Source organism: Accipiter gentilis, chromosome 24, assembly GCF_929443795.1.
Source record: "Accipiter gentilis chromosome 24, bAccGen1.1, whole genome shotgun sequence".
Classification (NCBI taxonomy): Eukaryota; Metazoa; Chordata; class Aves; order Accipitriformes; family Accipitridae; genus Astur; species Astur gentilis.
Window position 1 is genome coordinate 22,539,975 of NC_064903.1, and position 15,848 is coordinate 22,555,822.

The 15,848-nt window shown below is 40.4% G+C and overlaps 1 long non-coding RNA gene across 1 annotated transcript in view; it reads left to right on the forward strand.

Moving 5' to 3' along the window:
* Window positions 1–15,848, forward strand: part of LOC126050332 (uncharacterized) — a 62,498-nt gene that overhangs the window by 24,305 nt on the left and 22,345 nt on the right. Inside the window, exons 2-3 of the long non-coding RNA XR_007509510.1 lie at window positions 1,290–1,365; window positions 3,040–3,129. This is a non-coding gene — a long non-coding RNA (uncharacterized LOC126050332). The remainder of the gene's footprint in view (window positions 1–1,289; window positions 1,366–3,039; window positions 3,130–15,848) is intronic.

A 15,848-nucleotide genomic window follows, 5' to 3' on the forward strand; every position in this document is an offset into this window, starting at 1 on the left:
TGTGGAAGTAGCCTTGGGTCCTCCTTTCTCAACTGATGAGTGGCCTGCTTGAGATGTTCCCTTTTCTGTTGGCCTAAAAATAAGAATTACATTGCTCTGTTGCAGTCACGTCTCTCAGTCAGTGAACAGAGCTTCTTGAAACCAGCAGGCTATACTGTATATTCAAGCTTCCTAGATTCCATTAACATTTTGTTAATGAAATAGTGCTTTGTCAAAGAGTCTTGAAAACTTAAAAGGGTATTTAAGCTTCTTCCATGAGTCAATACCATGTAATGTCAACATTACCACGAAGGGATAATTCAGAGATGTCACACAAAGCATGTGTTATGCCATTTGCAGTCTAGGAAAACAGCTCAGCATTTATGTTGTTTAATCCATCTTCAAAAATCTTTTGTTCTGAAAAAGTTTGAGATCAATCTTGTCAGTATTTACTGACACAAAGCTGATGTAAGTCGCTGTGCTCCTATTGACTTCATCTGAGTTGTAACGATTTACCCCAGCCTCAAATTAAGCCCAAATTAGGCATATGAAGAACTTGATATCCAACTTTTAAGGAGTATAGAGCTGAATAGCACACATCCTGCAAATGAAAATGTGGGTAAAAGTAGAGTGAAGTAAATAGTTTGCAACGATGTGGGACAGTACAGACACAATTTGAAGAGACTTAAACGCAACATCATCCAAACCTTTGCATTTATGAAATAACTTACTTCTCTGGTTAGAAGCAAATAGGAAATACAGAAATAGAGCATTCAGATCTGAGCTCTGGCAGTGAGGTTGGGGACATGAGGGCTGATTTCCCAAATGTATGTGCTGTAGCATCCCGGGTTTATGCCACGGTCACAGTGAGTCTGGTCAACGTACATGAAATCCCTCCTTCCATTCTTCCTTCCTTCCTTTTTTTAGTAATTTTGTAATTGTACCTACTGCGTAAGGAAGCCGTTTCATCCTACTGGACATTGCAGTAATGCTGTTTGTTTTATCTTTGTACTTTTTAAACCTTTTCCATTAGAGCTCTATATAGTTGATGTAGTCGAATGTAATGAAAGGTAGCCTCAACTTTCTTTGAAGAAAATAGACTGCCTTAATTCATACTTGGCTGAATCCGAAATGCTTTCCCGTGGTTATTTCTTAGCTGCTTTAAATCTATTTCAGTTTCCGACTTCGCAGATATGTGGGGTCAATTCTGCGATACCTAAAGTGATGTAAAGTTCTTTAAAAATACTTCACATATTTTGGTGGCCCAGGTTTGTATTTCATTCACATTCAGGATTTTTCTTTCAAACTAGGCATCATGGAGAGAGGCAGCATCGCAGACCTGCTGGAGGAGCTCAGCAGGAGGAGAGCCAGCACCGCGCCGACGATGTGAGTGAGTGGGGGAAAATAGTCCTAATGTTGTATTACTGCTGGTGGGTCAGGAACACTGGGGTAATTTGCAGGTTCTTTCTGAGTACAGGATACTTTCTGGCTTGATTGCACACAGCGGGAAGAAAAATAGTATGAGGCTCTTCATTTGTACTTTTACGCTGTTTTACAACCTGGGAAACATATGGGGCATAAACCAATTGCTCTTTCTGTGAAGACCTATGGAGGGCTTGCAGCCTCATTGCTCCAGGTGAGGTCACTGCAAGAGCAACAGAAGTGAGAATAAGATATGGAAAAAAGGAAACGCATTGCAAATACAAGCTTTGGAATCCTCTGAAAGCAGGTTGTACAGCATAGTGTGTGTTCTAGCTGCCTTAGGGTATGAAGGGGTCTCAAAATGGTGAGCTCTTCTTGAGAGATGCCTTGTAGCAAATTACCCTATACGTGAGTATATGTAGCACATGCATAATTTTACAACTGAATTAAATTTTGGAATTATCTCCCAGATCCCAGTATATTTGATCAGGAGTTTTAAAGGAATAATACATTTGCTAAGTAGGAAAATTTGAAAAAACCCCAAATGTTACATAAGAAGCGGAATCAGGCATAAAGTTTATGATCCATCTTGGCCTGCTGTTGCAAACCGAACTTGGAGTAAGCACGCTGAATCTGAAATACCGCAGTCAGCACTGCAGCAAAATGAAGCATGTGGCAACGGAGGAACTGTTTAATTGAGTTCAAAAGAAAACCAAAACAAGGTACTTCTAATAAAAAAAAATATAAATTGATACAGGGAGTAATGAGACTGTATATGTGAAGTGCCATTCAAAGACTGTCCCAAAAGCTTTACAGCTTTTAATAAGACAACTACAATATGTGCATTTTAATCAAATATTTAAAAAAAGAAAAAATAAGCCCTTGAAGACAGTAGGTACTGAGGAACTATTACAGATGGTAGAATCTGTATATGGAGCTGGGGTTTGTACCTGCAGCAGTGAATGTTTGAAGGCAGAGGGAGGTGGCTAGCATCAGATGTGCCATGGCAGTGGGAGCAGGGACAGACCCTGCTAACTTGGGGCAGTGGGATAAATTCCCATGGATGCAGCTGCCCTCTCTCAGCAGCAAATAGGAGACTTCCTTGCAGTTGCAGAGCTACTTATTTCTTATCAAAAAGCAGGCATTACAAAGGTTTAATCTGAATTGTTTTTTCAAAAAAGTCAAGTGCCTGATACAAAGCCTCCACAAATAATCTGCAAGACTATTATACTTCTGCGTCACTTAAAAACCCACTTCTGATTTCCTTAACCTCATCAATGACATTAAATGTCTGTTGATCTGATAGTTATGTGAACCTGCACCTCTCCTTGTCTCAGTTCTCCGTGTATAAAATGAGAACAATACTTTCTTCCCTACTTTTCTCCGTTTCCCACGTAGATGGTAAATTCTAGGGAAAGCAGCTCTGTATTACTCTGTGTTTAGACAGTGCCCATCCTAGCAGAGCCCTTATGTTATCCAGGGGCTTCCAGCTCTGACCACAGAACAGATAATTGTAATTTCTGAACCAAGCAGGATATTTCTTCTATACGGCATTAAACTGGGTAATTGAAGGAAATCAGTGTTTTTACCGCTCTGTCACATATTAAACACCTGCTTATCCTAGTTTCCTTGTTTCAGGTGGTTTGAGCGGAGGTCTGTGGTGGTCCAGCTCATTGGAAACTTTCGTGCTCGAACCAGGAGGGTGCTATAGACAGAGCTAATCTGCGAGTAAGTTTTCTGGAGGCCATTATGTCTCCTGCAGTTTTGGTTTTTTTTCTAAAGGAGGCATTGCTCTGTATGTGTCTGTGTGCGAGGGAGAGAGAGAAAGAGCATTGCCTAGAGGGTTTCAGTTATCACACTGCCTAAATATCCCTTATTTTTAGTTGGAGTCTTCTGAATATGAGATCCCACTACAGGTAGGTGAAGTGACCTCTTCGGTTTTGAATCTGCTCTTCTCTGGCAGATGCAAGGCTGCGGCTTTGAACAGGAACCCCCTCCTGCTCCATGCAAAGCTCTTTGAATTGCCCCTGATATGCTTCTAAGGCTCCCCGGTTGCGTGCGAGGCACTTTGAAGATGAATGCCCCAGCAGAAGGAAAACATGAAACAAAACTTACTCCCTTATGTCAGAGTGAGCAGCAGATTTCTCAAAGATCTTCAGTACAATGGCTGCTCTTTGGTGGGTGAGAGGAAATAGGCTGGTTCACCAACTTGTAAAAGCAGAACAAAATTGCACAGGGCTATCCATTGGGTGGTAGATCAGGTGAAAGAAAGGCGTTTGGGGGTCTCCACAATATTCAAGTCTGGCAAAACTTACTTCAAGTTGGCTTCATTGGATCTTACTTGATGAAGACAAAGTTATTATTATTAATTTTTCTTCACCCCTGACGTTAGCTATGTTTTCAAGTCGACAGATATGCCATGTCCTCTTGAGGGGGAATATTTTTCTCTGTCTCCATGAAAATCATCACAGCTCAGCTCCTTAGGCTATATGTAACTGTCATAATTTTCTGGTAATTTTGGACATGACCTAGAGTCCTGGGAGCTGGAGGACCTGTGGGTCCTTGGGAGAGTGGTGAAATGGTAGGAAGTTTTCTCTTATCCGTCCAATTCTGAATATTTCTGTGGCAATTGGCATAAAACTACCAGCTAATGTGTTTTTTAAACCTGATGGATCAGCTCTTCTGGCTCAGGTGAGTGGTCATGTATGATCCAAAGCTTTTTGTTACCATCAGACGAAGGAACCCGTTTCCTTGAGGGGTTAACGGGCTTATAATGTAAATAATCGAATGGATGTCCCAGGAGAGACTAGATGTAGGAACAGAAGGGAAAAGCAACAGTAAAAGAGATTTAAAAAAAAAAAAAAAAAAAAAAAAAAAGAGTTTGGTTAATAGAGATTGGTGATATTCTTCTCACCTCTTTTGGATGACTACTACAGTGCAGATGCATGAACTCCGTGTAAAGTAAATGAGGAAAAGCAGAACGCTCTGGGCCACAGTTCTTTTCCATATATGATAGATCCCTCTTCCTTCCAATCAATTAATTGCATCCTAAAAACATCTATTTCTCACCATTGACTTTAAAGGGATTTTAGATGACTAGCTCAGATACAGCTGTCTACACAGTAAGTGATTAAAGTTGGGTTAGATGAGCTGGCAGACTACATGGATTTTTTTTATTCCTTCATGCAAACATTAAATCAAAAGGCATCTCATCAGAGTATTATAAAATACAGCCTTCAGAGGGATAGTCTTCTACTTCCATATTCTGGCATCTGAAGGGAGGAGGGAGACTCCCATCAATTTAGAGAGAGGTAAAGATTTCATCTCCCTCTAGAAATCATGGCCATAATGGGAAATTCAGACATTTATGAGATTTGCTTAGCCAAGGCAGAGCTGAGCATGTGGATGTTTCTGGTTTTTTTTATAGTATTATAGCAAAAGCAGAAAAAAAGGACTAATTTAGGGGGTATTTTTGTGACTCCCCCCCCCCCCCCCTTTTTTTAATGCTACTGGCCCAACATGTACAGATACATGGGGACAGATAGAGTCTGTGTGACCTTATAAACTAAACCCCTTGCCAGCTGCCTCCCTGTGACTGCAAAATAGGGATAAACTGTAGGTGTTTATTAGTGGAAACCTCCCCAAAAAGCATTTACCAATGCACCAGAGAGGAATTCTCACAAAAAACCCCATGCAAGTTCTGTCTGGTGTATGTTTGAATTTTAAAAATGGGTAAGGTCGTAAGTGATTTAAGCAAGTTTCTGGCAATTGGTGAATATTCCCCTTGGGTTTCAAAAGTTGGCAAACCTGATACATACTATATGTATGTGGTTTAGGTCTATATGAATTTCAAGGACAAGAGAGAGCAAAGCAAGGGATGACTTCTTTTAGTTTTAAGTCAGAAGGTGACTCACTGCACATGTATTTGTTTCCTCTAAATGTTAATTTCTTGACATAATGGGTAAAGTATCAAATTATTATTTAAACATGCAAACAAAGCGAGTGTCCCTTTTCCTATCTGTAAGTAATGTTCTTCTGCCAAATAATAGGCATGACTGTATTTTTTCCTAATTGAATCTGCATATCTTTTCCTCTGGTAGTCCACTGCCGAATATTGATGGTTGCAATAATTGGCTCTTTATTGGTATATTGTGTTTTCTCTGGGATGTTTCAACTTTCTGCAGTAAACCTTTTTCAAGTTTCTCTTCTTTTATGGTACGGTACTTACAAAAGTTGATAATTCTGGTGGAACTGTGGGACTGGGAATAAGAGTCAGTATTTTGATTTGTTGTGCAAGTCATGTATTGGTAGCTGGTACCTCTCCTTTTATCTTTTCTAGTAGAAATAGCTCAGTTGTTACTGACTATATTTAGCAAGGGAACTCAATCTTTCTCCTCTATCTGTTTTCTTCTATTTGTCCCTAGCTTGAAGGGTTGGTGCACTCGATAGTGGATAAATGCAAAAAAATCTAATAATGTCTTTCTAATATACCCGTTTATCTGGTATCATATTTTATTTTAACTCTTAATGCAACTGTATAATCATTGCTCCATTGCTATAATTGGATTTCAAAGTATATTTGTGCCATTTAATTATGTCTATAGCATTTCTATAAGCTTATTCAGAGTAATTAGTAATCTTATAATTTTTAGTGGAATCATATTTTATATCCACTGTGCTCATTTTTCTCTTCAAATTCTTCAACACATTTGCACCAATTTTGCTTTTTACATTGGAATTTCTGGCATAAATAATCATTAAGATTATTTTTTTTCCCCACTGTGAATGTGAACGGAGTCTAATCCAGCTTTCATTGAAGTCAATGGTAATCTTTTCATTTACTTCAGTGGAAACTGGATCAAGCTTAATAGGTTGCAAATTGCATTCAAGGCAAAGTCACATCTTATCATGGAAATCATTGTGTAGCAAAGCACGGTGTATTGATGGAAGACACAAAATAGCTGATTGTTTCCAGATTTTCTTGCAGATAATGTATAGATTGTCTTTTCCAACTTTATTAGTATTTAGCTCATAAGTTATGGCATTGCAACAGTTTTTAAAATATTTATTTTAACCTGGTTTTTCTGACAAATTAAGACCCCCTTCCAGTTAAAGATCTTTACAAAAGGGTCTAGAACTTTGCTTTCCAGACACGAAGTTAGCTATCTGTTAATCTCAATTAAGATAGCTTGAAAGTGGGCTTTTTTTTCCAGTTTTTTAAAAATAGATTTTCTTCATTTTTAATTGAAAAATAAACATTGGATAATTTTTTTTACCAGCTCTGTGTTGTGTCACTTCAGAGCTGTGTCAGTTCGTTAATATAATTGGTCCTCTTGCTGCTGAATATGAAAACCTGTAAGCACTTCCATCTAAAAGTGTAATTCTAGCAAATTACATTCCCAAGTAGGCACAAATTTATGATGTTCACTTTTTCCGACATTTTAATCATTTTAATTTTGCAACTGTGGGGTGCTAACTATATATGCCAAATCAGATTTTTTTTTTTTTTTTTTTTTTTTTTTTAACTACTGTAACTTGCTTGTTAAGGAGTTATTTTCACTTCTGCACTGCTCCCACTCTGTTGATTAGAGGTTTGTTGCTTTGGTAATGCATCTCTCTCCTTCAGGCAGTTAATGATTACAGACAACTCTCTAACCTATAATTTTGGGGGAAGGTTATCGAGAAGGTGATATGGCAACAATTGCAATTGTTTCTGCAGCTTAGAAATGTCTTTAGTCTTTGCTGGCCAGGTATCAGGTCCTGGGTTTTAGAGTGGAAGTGGTGTTTGTGTCCAGGATTAAAGACACTTTTCTGTGTTAGTTATTCCCAAATCATGCCAGGTCGTAAGGTTAGGAAAAACATTGTGAACGATGGTAAACTGCTATTTAATTCTTGATAAAATGTCAATGCAAATGGTGCCTATTCCATCCCAGGCAGAAGGTGACCTTTGTAGGCTTGAGGATGGAGCCCCTTGGACCTCCAAGGAGAGATGCTCAACTGGTGGAGGGGTGGCCCATAACTCCTGGCATGATTTCAGAGCCTCAGGAGCCTTTGTGAGCTGGAGCATCTTGTTTCAGATGGCACTCATTCATTTGTCCAGCCTTTTCATTGAATACAGATCGATTGAACAATTTGTATTGGACATTTTGTTATTCTTCCAGTATGGAGAAGAGTTGTTTATGAGCCTTATATGGAAAAAACCCTTAACTTTAGTAATTTCATTACTAATCATTTGAATGGAGCAGTGTCAGCGCCCGTGCACCTGAAATTCAAATCCTAAATACTGCAGTTATTTGCATATTGTATGTAGGTGCTTTGCCACTAACACTAATGGGAGCCATGTTCCCACTTGATGGGGGAACACCTCATCAGAGGTTGGATTTTTCCAGTGGATGCATATGAGCAATTTGTACTAAAATTTTGTCAAAAAATGACTAGTGTTTTGCCACTTTAGAACCATGGAAACATCACAATGTTCGTTTAGAAATGACTCCACAAATTAATTGCAAATTACTTATTAATGAAACAAATATTCAGCTGTCACTTGAACGAAACTTCACGATATGCTTAATGATTATTTTTTGAGAAAACACGTTTGTGTTTGTTTGATCTGCCTAATGTTAACAGCGGTAGAAAAAAAGGAAAGCATTTGGTGTCGGAGTGGAAACTTGAAACTGGCAAAAAGGAGGAGAGGAAAAATATCAGCCAATAACTGCAAAATAGGTGAAAAGCCCAAAGAAATAGCAGATCCCTAACAATTACGTTGGAAAGCTGCTCCCCCAGGCAGCCCTAGTTTAGGTAATGAGGGTAAAATATGGTGATGCAGGCAGGGAAATCTGGCAGCAGAGGTTTTCACAGTAATATTAGTTCAGCCGCATTCCATGTCTGTAAAATGAGCATGAAAGAATTCGCCTCATATGGGCTGGGTAAATGTTTGCAAACTGCAGAGAGACTCTCAAATGAATGTGAAATATCATCTGCAGTTCTGCAAATTGTAATAAAAATAAAGGCTGCCAATTAGGGAATGTGGATTCCTCACAGCTCTGGCGTTGGTCTGGGACAACATCGCCCACCTTCCTTGCCCAGACCTCTTCCCCAATCGAACCAGTTGAGCAGTGATGAGCCCAGTGGGACCTTCACGGGTGACCGTGGTGCACCCGTGGGGGATTTTTCCACAGGCAGCTCGCTGAAGCCGTGCGTTTTTTCTGTGCGCTCTCCATTGCAAGGGGCAGGTATAAATAGGTAATAAAGCCTTTATGCTCTTTGCTGCGCTCCTGATGCTGTTTACAAGAGCAGGAACACGGGGCAGTACAAGAGCGCGGCAGATAACGCCCACGTTTCGAACACATCTCAGGTGTCCTTCTGCTGGTGCTGCTAAATTATTTACCGCTCGGCAAGCGTGTGCCTGCATGAGATATTTAAAGGAGGGAATCTGAGGTGAAACCCCATCCGTTTACCCAGAGCTGACACTGGAATATTCATTATCACATTAAATCTAACCGCAATGAAAATGAAGGCTTCCGTTGATTATGTGCTTGCATAAAAGACTTCTTTGGTGGCAAGCCTGTGTGCCAGAGATCGGAATATAAAATCTAGTAAGTGGAAACCATTCTCTTTATGGCAAATTTGCCTTCTTGGAAGTTATGAGACTTGGCAGGTTTAAATTATGTTTTAAACCCGCGGTGGATTATAAGATTTTTCTAACTGGCCACAAGCAATAGTAGATGAGCACACATCACACGTGCCCAATCCCAGCCACAGGCACGAGTCAGGATTTCCCATGCAAAATAAAAATAAGTGCAGAATTGATATCCAGAGAGTGGTACATATTTATCTCGGTATAATGTCAGCTTTGCAGGGTTGGTGCGGAGGTCTCCTCTTCTGGCATGCTGGGGCGAACAGCCCTGCCTGCAGACACCCGCCTTTGCTTCTCCCCCGTCACCCCGAGTTTGTGCCGGAGCAGAGTGAGCAGCCCAGCTTGGAGAGGTGTTTGAGGAACCCTTTGGATTTATGATTGCGGAAAATTTCAGTAAAGTGTGTGGGATTGGCTCTAAAAGAGACACGAGGTATTTCCTCTTCATCCATCCCTTGCTCCCTCCCCGTCTCCCCCTTCCACCAGGGATCCTGTTAAATTTAAAGGCTGAATTACATCTTCTCTGGGAGGCAGAGAAAATAATAGAAATGATGAGATGAAACCTTTGAAAGGCCACCTCTCGAGCAGGTTGTCCCACTGGGAAACAGGAGGGCTGGTTGTTCCAGTCCGCTTAGGTCTGTAAATGAACTTCGAAGAAAAATGGCATAGCGAGGGCTGGCTTGGTGGAGGTGGGCATGGACAGAAAGGTGAGAATAAAACCTACTTCTGTTAATGCTAAGAATGATGATTCACTCACAATTTATTGAAATATGCAACTGATTGCATCAGCACAAATAATTAAAAAAAAAAAAAAAATCAAGGTCTTCTGTGCCATAATACTTACAGCAGACTTTCTACTTTGGCAAACGACATGTAAGAAACAACATGCTCAGAAGCCAGGCTTGCCTAGACATAAATGGTGATTGATAAAGCTTGATTTGGAGCATGGTTGCAATGAACCCATCGTCTTCCAGAAAATCATGAGCTTTTTTTCTCAGAACGCTGGAGATACTTTATGGCACATTCTTCTCTTTATGCCTCCTGTTTTAATCTTTAGTTGGAAATGTACTTAGCGAGCAAGAATAAAACATAAACATACAGTAGATACAAAAGTGCCAAGCACCTTTAGCTTTCACTGATGCTTGCAGAGAGCATAGACAGAAACAAAATGATCTGTAACTGTAACTGAGAGGAAAAAAAAATAAATCTCTGTTTAATCAACATTTAAAGGAGGAATTACATGTGCCACAAATCCCCTTTTATATTGCACTTAAAATCCCCTTACCTGCCCTTTAGTTTTCATGGTTTTCCTTATCTTCACTGTCACTTAATCATATTTCAACAGGATTTGCTTCCTCACTGCCCATCTGCTCTTCCTTTCTAGTGCCACGTTAATGCCAGAAAACCATCTCACTAGTTTCCTTCTACCACACTTTGATGTCAAACACCTGGGGATTTGTTTTTTTTTTCATTCAGGTTCAAACAGAAAAGAAAAATACCTGGTTTGTGGGAGTGACAGATGCTATTTTCAAATGTAAATGTCCGGAGCTAGGGCAGGGGAATAACGGGAGGCAAACGCAACTCTTGTTTGACTCCTGTTGACGTTGAGTGTTGGTCATGGGGGAGCAGCATCATCGGGACCCGATGGCCATGATCTGCCCCGCTGCTGGCCACGGCAATGCTTCTCCTGGCCCCAGGGGAGGATGCAGGCAGTGTCCTCTGCATCAGGTCTGTGCTAGCAGGAGGGTCTTCCTCTGAGGATGTTAAAAATATTAATCAATGAGTGGAGAGGGCAAGGCTGTGTTCTCCTCTGGACACCCACTTTGCTTGTGTGGGTTGCCCAGTTAGATCTGTGTTTACTGAATTAGAGGCACCATTTTGAGAGTCTTCATGTGTTTTATTAATCCTGAAAGTTTTGAATTAGTAATCTTTGTATATACATCTGCCTTATTTTCAAAGTTAAGGAAGACTTTGTATATTGTGTCTTACTAGTTTAGGAGCATAATGGTGTGGACAGGTCTCCTTGAAAGGGGAGAATATTTATCTTTCGGTATTGACAGGAACTCTCCCAAAACAGTTATGTGCTGCCTTCTGTGCTAACAAACTTAAAAAACAATAATTATAAATCCATTCTGATTCATCATGTAACTGTGAGTTAGTCCTTGGATCACTGATTGGAAGAGGTCTGTGAATATAGCTGGGGATATTATCGTCTCTCTCACATCACTGCTGGGCATTAATCTCTCATGATAAGTCATAAGAAAATGTATTTTTTAAAGATATTCAATGTCTACAGTGGCCAATAGTTGAACCTCTGATCTTGAATTATTTTTTAATTAAACATAAAGGTGTTTTCTGTATAAAAAGTACCCCAAAGTGCAGTTAATCCAAATTCTGACAAGTTTGTGCCAGCAGAAGTCGGTCTTGCTTTTTTCAAATAATATTTGCATTATATCTCACAAAGCTGAGCACGGAGCTGCCTTGTTACAGGAACCCAGAAGGTCCTCTCTATCACAGTGCTGAGGGCCACAAGCTCAGAAGATGCTTCTTCATGCTCAGTGCTGTAACAGCAAAATATATGAGAAATCGGATCTGCCAAAGCAGTGCCAGAGGCTCACCCCCCAGCAGGGCTCTGCCCTTCCCCTCCCGGAGGGTGGCGACTCTTGACTTTCTTCAGTCTGGTGTTGCACGAACTGGTTTTGGTGGGAGCGAACCCCAAGGAGACAGGTAGCACCAGAGTACAGCAAGGGAGGGGGCACAGGGGGTTGTTGTTATTACTGTTATTGTTATTATTATTTACTAAAGGCTGGTTTGTTTTGATTCTTAGAATTACCTTCTGTCAGAAAAGTAGAAAACAAGTTTTAAATATTGACTTTTAATTCTACTTTGTTTATTAGAGCAAAGACTGTTAGTTCTGTTTTACTAATATCTTGTAAGTAAATACAGTGAGAACGTTCAGTGTGATAGAGATGATTAAGATGATTAACCATTGAAATTTGGTTCCACACTGAGCACATAAGAAGGAAGAAAAGGATGGCAGTTAATACATTACTATAATAGAAAGACTACTAAAGGTAGTAATAATGGTTCTCTATTATTTACGGTTAATTTTAGAAGAAAGAGAGTCCATTTTTGGCCCAAAGCAGTAGACAGAGCATTGAAGGAGGGGAAAAGCCTTTTAACAGAGTAGAAATTTCACTTGTGAGCTGTAAAAGGAAGTTGAGCTGAACAGTGAGAAAAATTCAAAAAGATAAAAACGATTTCAGTTTGGTAGTTCTTCACTGGTTCTGCAGTTTGGCAGCTGTCAACATCTCAAAATATCATCTCACCCAAACTGTTGAAAGAAAGAAACCCTTTGATTTTTCCCTTGAGACTCCCAAGCTGAAAATGGACTCTTTGTAGTCTCAGCCTCATTTCAGGCAGGTTTTTTTTTTTTTTTTTTTTTAAACATTCTTGCTGGCAGAAACAACTAATTCATAAATGGAGTCTGTGTTAATTAAATAAGTTTTATCATTTTAACTTGCCTTTTAAAATGAAAAACAAAGTAAATCTCTAACATTTTCTTCTTTATTACGAATCTTAAGGGACTGAGCATCATATTTCTTGCATCATTAATAATGCAAATTAGTTTTTGTTTGGGTCTCATATAAGTTTATAGTTAGAAGTAAATATTTAAAGCACAGCTCTGGGATATCATATCATGTATAGCAGAAATTTTACTTTATAGTTATTGAAAGTTAATGTAAGGAAGATGGGAGGCACTGTGGTTTCTGTTTATTTAACCTTTCTTGCTCTTGCTTTTCTTTCAGTAGAACTCTTTGTAACTTGTCATTAAACACTGTTATATTCCTACAGTATCTGTTTTTACTATCTTTACAGTAGCCACAGTGTTCAGCATTTAATACCATTTTAAAGTAAAGGTTAAACATATATAGCGTACTTAGGGCTATAAGGATTATACTTTTGGTCCTGATTATTGGCAGGAAAACCAGGTGTTTATTTACAATAATATCTAAAAATTTGTTGACTTTGCAGCAGTTTCTCTTAGATTGCTTAATGAAGCAGTAGTCAGATAGCCAAATAAGATTAAACTTCACTTGGGGCCTCTAGATCATGCATAGTAATGCCTCGTGAGGGTAAAATACTTTGACTTGTTTACTTGTTAGCACAGGGGTAGACTGCAGTTAGTGTATATATCCTACAGTAGGCTTTTCTGCCCTGTGTTTTTGCACATTACGCTTGAAAATATTGTACCACTCTCCATATGAAGTGTCTGCAGGAATGATATTATTGCAGACAAATTACAGACGTTTCACCACGACATCTGTGCTTTCTGTAGTGACTCTTTTTTTCATGTGTGTGGTGGATAACAAAAAATAGTAAGTGTCCTGTTATTTTGTGCATGAAATCTGATAGCGAAAAAGATACCAGAGAGAATTCTTCAGTGATAAAAATTTAAATAGAACCATTTATCAACATGACAGAGATTTGACCTGAAAGTTAAAGTGTTTGAAAGTTAAGTGGGGTTGTGTAAAGAAAGTTGAGGCTGCGCTACAGATAGACCGGAGGTTTTGTAAGTTATTAAATCAAAATAAAAGGTATTGACAAAACAATAAATTGCCTGTATCACCCCATCTAATAGCTTCTGGGAGCACTAAATACATTCTCCACACTAAAGATGTGTGAAGCTTTTCCCTTTCTCGTACTTTTGTTCTTCTACTCAAAAACATTCGCACCGGGGTTGGTTTTGTAACAGACTTGGCACTAAATTGTGCCTGGGAATGCTTTGCCAGAGAACTTGCTCGGAGCAGGCACGGTGGCATTGCTCTGCTATCGACAGGATTATTGAACTTTGCGGGTGGGGTCTGAATCACTCTCTTGGGGATTAAAAGAAAATAATAATAATAATGGCTGTAATATCTTTACTGGGAGAAGGGAGAGCGCAGTGTGGTGCTTTTTGCTCTCCTCGGGAGACCTCAGCACTGTTTCCGTGCTGGAAATCTATGGGATTCAGAGGGGGAGCAGCGTCTGGCAGACCCCTTAAACGGGGATGCTTTGGGGAGCGAGGAGCTGTGTGGCGGTTAACGCCACCCGCTTAACGATGCCACAGAAACCCTTCGCAGTGACCGTCCTCTTCCTCGGGGAAGGCAAAGAGCTGCGGGACGTGCCGGGGATGGGGAGGTCGGGGTGCAGGCTGGGGGGGGGGGGGGGGGGGCAGCCCTTCGCCCCCAGACCCGTGAGCTGGGACCTGGTTTTTCCTCTGGCTCCTCCGATTCCACGGGGTTGGAGGGGCATACCCCCTACCTACGGCTTCCCCACCGAGGAGAGAATGAGGCTGGCTCTCTTTGGCTTGAAAACTACACAGATTTGAGACTATTTCCCCTCCTGCAGATTTTTCCATGGAGAGGAGCATAGAAGACATTACTATTTATAGTGCACAGTACGGGTACACAGCGTGACATCCACCGGCTTTTCAAGCAAACATCCTACCAGTTTGGAGGGGGGAGGTTTTCCATCTCGGTGTCCCTGAGATGCCCTGTCCCCTCTCCCGGGGAGGTGGGCGATCACGCAGGGCCAGCACCCATCTCCCCTTGTCCGTAGGTTTCTTTCCCTTCTCTTTTTAGATGAAGATACTTGCCCCCCCTCCCTGCCGTGGAGCTGATCATGAGGCTCGAAGTCAAAGTAAGTTTTCAGCACAAATAACATGAGTTTTAAAGGAAGGGAAAAGGACCCAAAACAGTGAAGGTACAAGGGGGTCACGGAGCATCTGCAGAGGCTGGTTTGGGGACGGACCCTCGTGTGTGCGGGGGGAAATGAAGATGGAAAAGTGCGTTGGTGTAACTATGGGGTTTGGGGAGGTTTCAAGGGGACGAGGACCAGGGACTGGGGTTTCCTCGCTGCCCGCTCCCTGCCTGACCGCCGGGTCGCACGGCGTCTCTTTATGTTCGTGTGTGGGTTCGGGGAATCAGAACGTCATCATCTAAGCTCGATGCTCAATACGGAAAAGATAGCTGACAATGGCAATAAAAATAACAGTAAGCAGTTGGAAAGGCCCGTCTCAAATCGTGCTCTGTCAACAGCTTTGCAATCTGTATAAATACGAGCGGAAAGACAAACAACTCTGATTTCTCTTTAAGAATGTGAGTATCCATTGTCGTAGATTTAAATTAGGATGTTTTACTGGTACTGTATGTAAATTCCTTCTTGGCAAATAACCCATGTCCACTAATGTGTGTGTATTTTGGGTCTGTATAGTTTTGGTCTCTGCGAAATACAATGAAATTTGATAGCACACAGAAATACTTGCATGGAATGTCAAATTTTTTTGTGTATGCTTCTCACATATCCATAAAAGAGTTTACACATTTCTAATTACTCATTCAAAAAGAGACTTTACAGCACTTTTAAAAGAGAGCCAATTTTTTCCCTACTGTGTTCTGTTTTTACAGCTTGTGGAAAGCTTATTTAACGAAAGTTTAAGTAATCAGCGAAAGTCATTTCTGAGAAAAGACTGACAGATATGAAGCCTCTTTTCACACTTCATAAGAGGTGGAGAGAGTAGCCATAAAATTTACAGCTGAATAGTACTCTGTTTAGCTAAAGTTATAGAATTATTAGTGTTTCCGGTGTATGATAGATTTTTGGGGAGGTAAAGTATTTTAAATGGTTATATATGCTTTGTGTAGCTGAGGCGTTAAGTGTGCAATACTAATAGCAACCTGCCCCTCCAAACCCAGCAACCTGCACACCCCCGTGGGGCTGATGTTGCGCTAAAAATACGTGTTTGCAGCTGACTTAGCTTCATGATATATTA